Source organism: Rhea americana, unplaced genomic scaffold (genome assembly GCF_003343005.1).
Source record: "Rhea americana isolate MKP2758 unplaced genomic scaffold, rheAme1 scaffold_109, whole genome shotgun sequence".
NCBI lineage: Eukaryota > Metazoa > Chordata > Aves > Rheiformes > Rheidae > Rhea > Rhea americana.
This window is the reverse complement of record NW_028185139.1, coordinates 853596-864674: the sequence shown is the minus strand read 5'-3', so window position 1 is coordinate 864674 and position 11079 is coordinate 853596.

Sequence of the window (11079 nt, the reverse complement as noted above, 5' to 3'; positions counted from 1 at the left end):
TTATATCACGTGAATTTTCTGCAATCTTTATAAGTRGAAGTCAGGGAGCGTACATGCATGCACAAGACAAACTATAAGACTAATCTTATTTTAGGTTTCTTACTAGAATTAAAGCATTGTGAACTCCAAACAAAAGAAGAGTAATGTTTACAAGATACTGTTACCATTCAAACAGATACATACATGTATCACAGAAACATGCTTTTAAAAAGCTGTAGTGACTAAATTCAGATATAGCACTCAGCTTATAGTGGAAATGGAAAGAAAAATGGAAAGAGACAGTATGAATTTATAAGAAGATACAAGGAGAGATTCGAAGTATAGCAGCTCTGTAATGATATCCATGTAGAACAGATACATTGTACCAACTCAGATGAGTTTGATGACGATGATGATGCCACTACATGAATAGCTAATAAGAAATGTAATTTGTATTATTTCATGCTGCTATATTTTCAAAAGGGTGGTACTGCATTAGGATTTGGCTTCATAAACTTCAGAATCTTTTTTTTTCCTGTCTGAAAACTCCAAACTTCAAACAGGTTTTGATGCCAGTTAGGAGGTAATTAAAAGTTGCTTTATCGTAGCTAGCTCAGGATTTTCATATTAGTTAGTATGGACAAAGATGTATAGTATAAAAATTGCAACAGTTTGAACTTCTACAGTACTCATCACCCAAATATTTCAATTTTATTTCAACCTTATCAATATTACTGGGTTCATTTGCATTCAGCAATGATTTCTATCTTATTAAAGGCACATCTTATTAATGGCAAAGGCACTGCTACTATGGATCAAATTTCAACATCATTGCCAGTCTTCAACTCTACCAGGTGTTTACATGCTGGATGAGCTCATCATGATATAATCCTTACCTTACATTTGTCACTTAGTAAAAGAGGCTTGAACTGCTCACATACATTTTTGTGAATTTTGTAACAACCTTTTATTCTCAAAATTAATTAAGGCAACTCTACATTTTCTTTAACAAAATTTTCAGAGAAACAAAGTGCATGCTTGACCTTGCATTTTTCAAGGAGTTTGTTTTTGGTTACATGATTGTTAACATTTGTAGATGACTGAAAATGTTCTGAGTCAAACTTTAAAAAATGTGGAAATAGCCATTAGTGAGCAAGAGGTGCCTGTGAAGATAATAGAGGATATAGTGAGGGATATTAAGAGAGTGCTGTGATTCAGCTGGGAAAGATCAAAGAGAGACAGATAACAGCCAGGGGACATCAGAGAAGCGTGAAAAGATATAGGAAAGGCTAAGGACACAGGAATGGGCTGTGTAGTACTGTAAGACATCAGGGAAGTTGAACAAGATATGTATGTCAAGGTTTCACAGTGATACAGAAAAGCAGAGGAGGCCTCACCATGACAGAGCTGCCCGAGAAAGCCTCACAATACCGTAAGATGCCAGAATAGGTGACAAGGAAAACCAGAGAAGGCTGACAACAGCTGGGGACACAACAGACAGTCAGCTAACACAAAGGCACATTACTAAATGCAATCACATCAAGAAAGGCTACAACTGCTGGGTATAACCGCAAGGATGTTTGGAATAATAAAGTCACACAGTGTCCAGATTTAATGGAGAACAACAGATGCTGCTGGAGATCAGGGACTGTTAAAGGAAAATGCAGAAGCAATTAGAAATATGCCAGGGAAAAACATATTATACTAAGAAACAGAAAAAGTCCTGAGTAACTAATGACAATCATTGCTCAACAGCATGAGGGAGAATCTGAAAAGCTTTCAGTGAAAAGCTCCCAGCCCTAGGAACCTTTCCCTGAGCTGCTGCCGAGCTTGAAAAAGGTTGTAGCATGTTAGGGAACAAGAGAGCAAAACTAAGATGCCAGAAACAGTGAGGCAGGTTGTGAGTTGAATGATAAATGCACAAACTGCTGGTCTCCATAAAGGGCCACGGTGACAGAAAACATTAGAGATGGCTGTTCTACTTCTGGACGAACGTAAGTTGAATGTAACGCTGTGTAGGTTGAACAGYGTGAAGAAACATCGCAGAAGGCCATGAAAACCTTAAGGTCTGTTCAGYGGAGGAGAGATCCAGATGAAGGCAGTGAATTACTGGGGTGATTCGCTATGCAGCCACATAGAAACCAAGGCAAGGCTGTGATCTCCCAAGGGCCCAAGATACTAGGAAGAAGCTCAAGAAAGAACGCAGATTGCCAGAGGGCCTGAAGAATCCTGCATCTAAACTAGGGACAACAGAAAAGCTGCGAGATCTGTCAGGAACACAGGGAAAGGTCACAAGCTGAAACAACTTAAGATGTCTGGTTTCACCATTTGACTAACAGGAGAAGGATGTGATCCAAGATAATCCTGTGTGCTTCTCTTCTGGAGAGCAGGACAGAATACCTTTCAGTATTGTCTTAAAGCAATGAACGCTTCCTGCCGAATAACGAATGCCATGTATGGAAAATAGTTATCTAGCCTATGTCATTGTATGTATCTAAACTGGGCCTTGGAAACACATGAGAGCAGGAGAGGAAAATAATCTCTTTGGGACTAAGGAAACTCTTTAGGGGCTAAGTTGTACTTGCCTCTATGTGCTTGTGGAGAACATAAAGGGAGCCCATTTGTCCCTCACAGCACATTTACGCTGGTCTTCCACTGCAAGTTTATAAAATACTGATAGAGTATATTGAAAATATGTTTTATTCATGCAACATCTAACTCTAGAGCACTGGTCATAAATAATGTGCTAAATGTATTTACAATTTGCAGTGCCAACTGGCTCTGGAGTGATGTCCTTGCTGGAGTCTGGGCAGAACTAGGACCTCAGCCCCTATCTGGCAGCCCAGTTTTGGTGAGACGGTTGCTGTTTGAAGCTTGCTCTTTGCTGCATGCCTTCCCCAGGGAGCGACACTCAGTGCTAGCACTTCAGCAGCCCATCTCCTCCCTCCCTCTAGCACAGCTCAGCCTCAGGAGAGGCTGCCTGCAGTCCATGTTGCGGAGGGGAAGAAGGCAAAGAGTTATTTTTCGTAAGATCTGCTGTGGAGGGCAGCAAACAATAAGAAGGTTTCCAACCCCTTTACTTTGCTTGCCTTAGGTCAAGTCTCCTCGTTTCTGTATCAGGCTCTTGTTCAGCTTCCATTAGCGCTTCCTCATCAACATCGTTAACAATGGTTTCCTCACTGAGGGTATCACTAGGATTATACTTACTGCCAGAATCCTCTGGCACAAAATCACTGTCTGAGTCAGAGCAGAGAAATAATTAACCCTCATGATACTTCTCTGAGGAATGAACAGAATATCTAATAAGATTTATGGGGCCCTGAATTGATCCTGCTCCTAAGGAGAAGAGCTTACACACACTGAAGTTTGTGCTGCCACTAAGGAGTAAGGAGGTTGCTATGTCAATGCTGGAAAAGCCTTCACTTCCCCTACAAGTGGCCTGTGTTACATTAATTGTGTTAGTTACCTTACATGTCTATACAGCTAACCACTTGTTTACACTCTGGTCCGGGATTAGATCATGGTTTCACTACCCCAAAAAAACCTATCAGTGACAGTGAATTCTCAGCTACTCTGAAACTAATGAAGCTGGAGCAAGACAGGATAAGACGTTCTTACTCTGAATTACCAGCACCTGATTTTCACACAGCCTTCAAATACTCCTGATCATAATCTCAGTCTGTAAGACTAGACTTAGGGTTCAGTCTACAAYTCCATAAACTCCTGGAAAATCTGCCCTGCATATGGAGAACAGTGATGCCTCACAGAAGAGAAATAAACATTAAGATTTATACAAATTAGCATGTTTTCACTGTTTTTAACTCTAAAGAGAATTTCCTTTCCCTCCAAAAAATAATCAGTTATTTCAGTRGCAGGCATTTCCAAGCAAAGCTAATTAGCTTTCCTGGTCCAGAAGGATCCCTTCCCGTAAGCTGATAATATGTCTCAGTGGGGTTGAAGAAGGATAGTACCGTCCTAGCTGGCTGGGAGCTATCTCTAGAGAAGTACACATGATACTGTTCTCTATCCGCAGAAAACAGCAGTCTGCTAGGATCTGCAAGCCTCAAAATCCTTTGCACTTCTGCTGGGAATTTAGTTCAAAGCAGCTGCATGTGCATTTTGCATAGCGAATGATATGCTGGCAAATCTTCCTCATAATTCTTGTTTCTAAATCAACAAGAGTAAACTATATACAAGGAAAGTTAGCTTTAGGGTACTCAGATTTACCCTAACTGTTTTAAAGGAAAAGTAAAAACAACCATAAGAGAAAAATACAGGATTTGAAGTACGTAYGATCAGGCGCTCTGCCCTGCCTCATCTCTTTGTGCTGCACAAGGAGGTTGGCCATATCCTTACAAGCAGGGATTCATCTGGTATCAGGGTTCGTCAGAAAACACACAGAAACCATTCCTCATTCCTGTTGCTCCCATCCAGAAGTAGAGAGGAAGAAAGAAGATACGAAAGGAGTGCCAGCATCAGGCTGTGAATTTCCTGAAGGCCCCTCATCCTTCTCCATGCCTTAAAAAGAGCAGAGCAGTAAATGTTTCCTCATACATTCACATCCCTTGCCTGTAGTGTTGGTATCTGGACAATTTCTAAAATTCCCTCTCATGTGAAAGGAGGGGAAATTTCATCATTTACTTGTAAAGGAGAGAGATTACTTGAGCCTTTGACTTCCTTCTAATTGATAATGACAAAAAGAGTTCAGTAAAAGTTGCAAAGGGAAAAACACCTCAGCAAGAATGTGACTGTTTAGGACACATTTCAAATCTTGTTAGTAGTGATCCCTTCAAAAGAAAGTCACAGGCTTGGCATGTAATTTATACAGATATTCTCCCTTCCCACACACTATCTAGATCTCCTTTCATATTTTTAACATATTCCAAGTTTTATGAAAGATGCTAAACTTTCAGATTTTAAGTTAAAATCCAATCAAGAGGCCAGATCAACACTTGCAACCCCTGTGACAAGGATTTCTACAGCAACACCATACACTGGAAGTAAGGGAGCACTTCCCAGCACWGATCTCAGCCTTCAGATATGCTTTAGGTGGGCCTGCAAGCCTTATAGCTATACCAGCTCTGTAACAGACATCTTTTATAGGAAGCTGCCATACTGCAGACATCAGAGGAACAACGTGTGCCTGCAGTCGTTTCAGGAATTGGAAATAGAATGCAAATGCTTAGAATCCACTTTAATAACTACCTTTTTAATTTGAACTCTACCTGCACCAATCTTTGATCAAGAACAAACTGTCCAACAGTAGAGCATGAGGAGTCTGCAAAGGCATTAGTCTCCTGTGCTCTCTAGATAATAGCTGGTCTACATCAAGCTTTTCTACTGATACAACTATGGGAATGGATAGATGGTAGAACAGTTGCATTCTTGTGGCTTCAGAAGTTCTCCCTGCCAGCTGAGCTGCCAACAGGCCTGTGTGCGCAGTGCGGGGCAACGGGCAGGCATCCTCTTCAGCATGCAGCTGAGGGGAGGGAAGCAGTTGCTGATTCAGATCCGCTCCTCCCGCTCAGCCCGTCCTAYTTCTTCTTGTGGAAACTACCACCTYCTCAGAACTGCCTCCRGAGTGGCTCATGTGGGCCCCCCTTAACCTACTTTGGTCAACCCGAGCCAGAATTAACTTAAATGGATTAAGYAGGAGGCTTTTGCTAACCCAGTTCATTTGAAGTGGGTTAAAGGGCCTTCACACAAGCATCTCTGCAAACAGATCGTGAAAGAGCATTAATTCCTGGAAAAGGCAATGACAAGCAGCTGGGGCTAGCAACCTCTTTTACTGATACAGCTAAATCAAGAGTCCACTTGAATGAGGCCAGACAGCTTTAGGGATGGGCATGAACTTACTTTACAAACAGCAGGGGAAGTTACTGCTTCCCACCAGCTGCATGTTACTGCTCTCACAACAGATCTAGGGAATGGGAAGCGTGACCTTTATTCTTTCTCTTCAGTAAGAAGTCAGTGGGATTTGCCCACTGGGGAAGGTTCAAGCTTTCACAYTGCATCCAACTAGGAAACGCTCACATCTTCCTTTGCACAGGTTGAGCTGAGAGCAAAGTAACTTGCATCTAAGGAAGGAGACATGTAGCTGGGGCCTGCAGCACCTCTACCACCACAGGCACGTTTGGAAGATGCCTTTCATCCTCAAGAGGAGGAAAGCCTCAGAGAAACAGCTTTGAACTAGGATGCATTACCTTGCAACCAGGGTTGGCTTTAAAGTATGAACAACTACTGTGTCGATGGGCAATAGCTAGTTGAGCCTCTGACTGTGTCTAAGCCCTGAATGATTTAGAAGTCAATTTAGTTAAAAGTACCTAAAGCTCCTTTAGCAAYAGATGCAGTTAGAGTGGTCTAGAGGACTTTGAGAGGTATCAATATAAGCATCCAATATAGCTTGCCCATTCTGGTTGTTTGTACTCTTTATGTCAGCCATGGCAGAATGAACATCACAGGTAAACAAGCCTTAAGTCATGCCTATAAAATAAAAAGCTTTTCTATTTACAGAAAAATGTAAGAAATTAATGCACCTCCAGTTTGTGCCAGCAGATGAGCTAACCAATCTTTAGTATGCTCAGAAATTTCACATAATGTTGATACAAAATCTGTGAGTAGTTAATACTGACAGTATCTGTCTGCTTCCGAAGCGTTGCAAATGCTGTTTCGTGAGCTGGCTACCAGATGTGTTATTCTTTTCCCTGAAGGCCATCTTGAGGACTGCTATTTCATTCTCAAGTCTCAACAGCCAATGTTATGACAATATAGAGTCTGCTCTCTAACATATGTCCCTTGCATGACAGCACATTCATTTGAACACATCATTACGCTGAAGGGACTAAACTGACCACTTAACAGGAAAGGATACATCTTTCTAGCTATCAAAACCAAACAGATTAACAAGAACGTTATCACAACAGTATCTAAAAATGAAAGGACGATTTCTATTAAGGTCACATTAGCAATATGGTTTCACATAGGGATAGCTGGCTTGCTAGCACAGTGGCTATTCACATATACATATGTAAACTCCTTAAAATACAGTAAGATTAGATTACACCATATTAAATGATGGTATTTTCTAGTGGTTATAGCAAACTAGGAAACAAGTCTACTTTAGGAAAGTCAGAGAGGTTATGTCTGAAATGCAGGGCAAATGTGCATCATGGTGTGTTCAAGGCTCCCAGCTCCCCAGCTCTGTAGGTCACAGATCTGTACGGAGTGTGATTCCTTTCACGGGAACAAGGGCCTTGGGGAAAAGGAGAGTAACACACACCCAGGTCTCACCTGGACATGAAGCTGTCACTTGGCTGGGACTGGCCCCTGGGTTTGTAGCCTGCACGGGGCCCCAGAATATTGCCGTCCACATGTAGCCTTAATCTTCATTAACTAYATTTTAGTACCTTTAGTTTAGTTTTACTGACATTTAATTACCTTCTTAGGACACTACRAGTCTGAATCACTTAGTAAGATGATTAGTCCCTCATGCGCAAGAAAAATGGAAAATTAAGATTGATGTAATCAATTATATATGGTTCTGCCTGGCTAAACCATTAGCCAAGCTGTTTAAAGCATAAAGCCCYTAGAAAAGAACAGTATGTTTTGTTCTCCTTCAGAAACTACAGAGTGAAAAAAACTATGGCTGTTTGGCATGTTATAACCCATCCAGGAGCATGAACTGCTTCTGACTGCAGACTCAGTTCTCAGGGGTACTTTGATTCAGAACCTAGTAAGATGTCAAAGACATCTCAGCTTATTGTACTAAAGATCTGTCTGCATCTTGTTGCACATAAATACCCTTTCAAAAAATAACCCTGTGTAATTAAAGTTTGCATCAGCACAAATCCAAAGCTGTTTCAGACCATGCTCACACAAGAATGGAATGCATAATCACCATGACCAAGCTTCCCCCTTAATTTCACTGAGGGTTGGGTTGAAGCTATTTTGAAAGAAGTAACTATATCTCCTTCTTTAAGCATTAAGCATTTCTGGCAGTAATAACTGCCTTGAAACCAACCCCTCATTAGCACCCTTTTAGACCTGTATAACTGCACTGACTTTACGTTGCTCCTAGTCCAGGAACAGGATTATCATCTCAGCATAAAATTCTGCTCTTAGTTAAACTGTTATAAATAATAATAATAAAAAAATCCTCTGAAATAAATGGAATGATTCTGGATTTACAACAATGTAAACTGAGATGAGAGTTTGGCCTATCATCTCCCATCACATCCATAATTTAGCATGATAATGCACAATGTTTTACACAAAGCTACTTTTAGCTGCAAAGACCAGCCTGCTTTACCCAGCAGCAGTATGTCACAGTGACAGAAAACTATTTTAATGAATTTAATACTTTTATCCGAATTCCTTACCCACAAAAGAAAAATAAATTTGCACACAGGAATAAGGCACCTGCCYTAGACTGAACAAAACCCAGGAAACCAACTATCTAAGTCTGAGTAAYACTGAGCAGATGCAACTTCCATGAACTTTGGAGTTGCAAGAACTCAAGATCTCAGTATGATATTTTAAGACATAATGCAAGGTCTTTTTTCTACTGTTTTCTTTCAGTTTGTCATTTATGCAGAGGAAAGCACTAGACAAAAAAAATACAGAAATTACCATGTGGAATACAGATGCCTGAACATAACYATACAGAGCAGAACTTGCAGTGGCAATGCATGTAGAAGCTTGATCAAAGAAAGATCATTAATCATGCATATACAGGTTAGATGGGGGGGGGAAAGGCCTGAGGAAAAACCGCATTAAAAATCTTCTTCATCACACAAGTACTTATATTATTGCTTCATAGCTTTTTATGGCCTTAAATCCAAGCTAAAAAAGGCATTATCTTAGGTGGTCTAGGGAATATAGCAAGGAGAGAAAAGGGTAAATGAGGCTGTATAGCATTCCAAATTTCACATGCTAGTGATAAAAGAACCATTAGACCTCTGGAATGATTTCTTGCATGGAAGAAAGCAGGAACTCAAGAAAAGCAAGATAAATGTATATGTTTTAGCAGAATTCTCACTAAGTACTAAATTATTATTGGCCAAATACCAAAAACTCCACACAGTGATAAACAACTGTTCATTTWATTTCACTAAACAAAACCCCCATTCAGAGTTTCCTACTACCACTGCATTCACTGGAACTTACTTGAAAAATACAGTCTTAGACACACACAWAATACGACTTACAGATGAATAATTGTGATGGTCTAAGTTACCTTGCTAAGTTTACATGTCAAGAAAATGTTCTGTTCTCCCAGTAAGATGAAAACAGCATAGCGAAGTATCACATTCGCTACAGGCATCAGACATTCACTGAGGTTCAGAAACAGCCTCTCTCTTTAACTGTCCAGCTTTCAGCAACGGGACTTGCTTTCAGGGAAGCCAGTGGTTTGGGTTCACATACATCCTTCTCCCTCCTCCCTCCCCCCCCCATTTTGGTGGCAAGCCAGCAAAAACAGAAGGAATTCCCATATCCTGTCTTGCCACCAAAAAAGGTACTTTTCCAACAATAGTGTAAGCACAATATGTAAGGGCACAGTAAACTGGATAAATGAACTGATCTTAGTTAAAAAATGTGCTACTAAAAAACAATGCTGCTTTTAAACCAAATCAGTTCATAAATGTTATGCATATTACAAGGCTTGCACACCTCACACCTTTTACTTTAAGGTATTTACATTGCTTCGATGGCTGTTAAATGCTACCAAAAGCAAATTCCTACTCTGCAGTTATAAAAACCTCAAAACATAAGAGTAGAGACGCTCCCTCCAGGTTAGGTTCCACGTTTGGGATAACTGTGTTAGGCTCTGTCAATACATCTAACACCTTTGATTAGAGCTGCTGAGTATCAGCCTCTCTGAAAGACAAATCTTATGTTTCTGAAATCACATTTTTAGAAACAGAAGCATCTAAACTCTGTGACCAGCTTTGGAAAGAAAAAAAAAAAGTCTTAAGTCTTTCCACTATTCATAGCTGTCACTCACTGCTGCAAAGCCTTTTAACAGAACTGTCTGGACCACGTAACACCCACAAATTGCAATTTGTTAAAGTTTGGCAGCTTAATCAGGGCAGACTTTTTCAAAGTCGATCCCCACAGTAACAATTATTTTCTGCTTTACTGACTCAGGGAAATTCATTCTACTTTTTCCTCTCCTACCTCCCATCCACCCTTTTATTTCTAGGCCATGTTTCTTCATTCTCCCCAGCATCTGTTGAGCCTTTTGTGGTCACYAAAATTACAGCTAGTATTTCCTCATGTTGCTAGTGGAGACTCGAGTAGCTCTGCGTAATTTGTCCCTTTACAAGCAGATCTGCCCCTAACTTTTCAGTTTATTTGTTTGGCCACACTCCTGAGGTTTGCTCAGTTCAGTAAATGTAATCTGAAACTGTGAGCCAGATCGGGGCTCCTGGCTTTTAAGTACATCCCCCTAAAACAGGCAGCGTAGGACTGCAATTTTTATGTGTTTCATGTAATCACGGCACTTTTATYGGCTTTGTAACACAGTCAGAACTTAGCAGTCTGACTAGCTGTAATCCTTGTGCAATTCTGGAGCAAAAATCACAGATCAGTGAAGGAAATATTTAAAAAATAATTAAAAAAACATTTTTTTCTTTCATTTCTCTTTTGAAATGAATTTTACTTAGCTTTATGCAATCACACACACGTAAGRAAAGCAGGATTTCCCCCAGATCTTTACAATTTTATAATTTTTAGTCTCTTGCGGAAGGCAGCCGCTTTGATTTCACCTTTGGGCCTGGGCCCCAGCCCCTCACGARTCAAGCCCTGGTAAGAGCCGCGGCCTCGCAGCAACCCGCACAARACAGCGAGCTGCTTTTAAACGTGCTTTTTTTGTTGCTTTTTTTGTTTTTTTCCCTCTACACAGCACGAAGTCCCAACGTAACCACCGACCTTACACCCSGGGAAAACGCGAGCGACGCTCAGGTCTAAGGTTCAGAGCATTTCGGCCTGCCCTAACCTCGGCGGCGCCGCTCGCCCGCCGGCGCCGCTCCGCAGCCGTTGGCCGGCCGCCCGCAGCCGTTGGCTCGCGCGCCCCGGCGCCCGCCGCCGTACTCACGGTGA